The following is a 532-nucleotide window of genomic DNA, read 5'->3' as shown; positions in this document are numbered from 1 at the left end:
ATCACGCTCACAGCAACCTCCAACTCCTGGGCTCAAGCGAGTCTCCTGCCTCAGCCTCCCAAGTAGCTGGGACTATAGGCGCCCACCACAACGCTTGGCCATTTTTTGGTTGCAGCCATCATTGTTGTTTGGCGGCCCTGGCTGGGGATTGGAACCCGCCACCTTAGGTGTATGTGGCTGGCGCCTTTGCTGCTTGAGCCACAGGTGCCGAGCCAGTTAAGACTATCTTAACTGAAAATCTTGGCAAGAGAAATGTGTGGTTCTTGCGTTATGACAATGTACCAGTTCACATGACACTATCTGTGAGTTTTTAGCCAATAAACAAGTATTGTTTACTCTCCCTACTCACATAATCTAGCCCCCAGTGACTTTACCTAAAGATAAAGAAAATATTGAAAGGAAGACATTTTGATGATATTCAGGACATCAAGGATAATACGTGTATGATGACAGCATTGATGGCCATTCCAGGAAAAAAAGTTCCCAAACTGCTGCGTTGGGGGTGGACCAGGCACTGGCATCAGTACTTCCC

This window comes from Otolemur garnettii, unplaced genomic scaffold, assembly GCF_000181295.1.
Source record: "Otolemur garnettii isolate 467f Iridium unplaced genomic scaffold, OtoGar3 scaffold00050, whole genome shotgun sequence".
Lineage (NCBI taxonomy): Eukaryota > Metazoa > Chordata > Mammalia > Primates > Galagidae > Otolemur > Otolemur garnettii.
Note: the sequence above shows the minus strand (reverse complement) of the source record.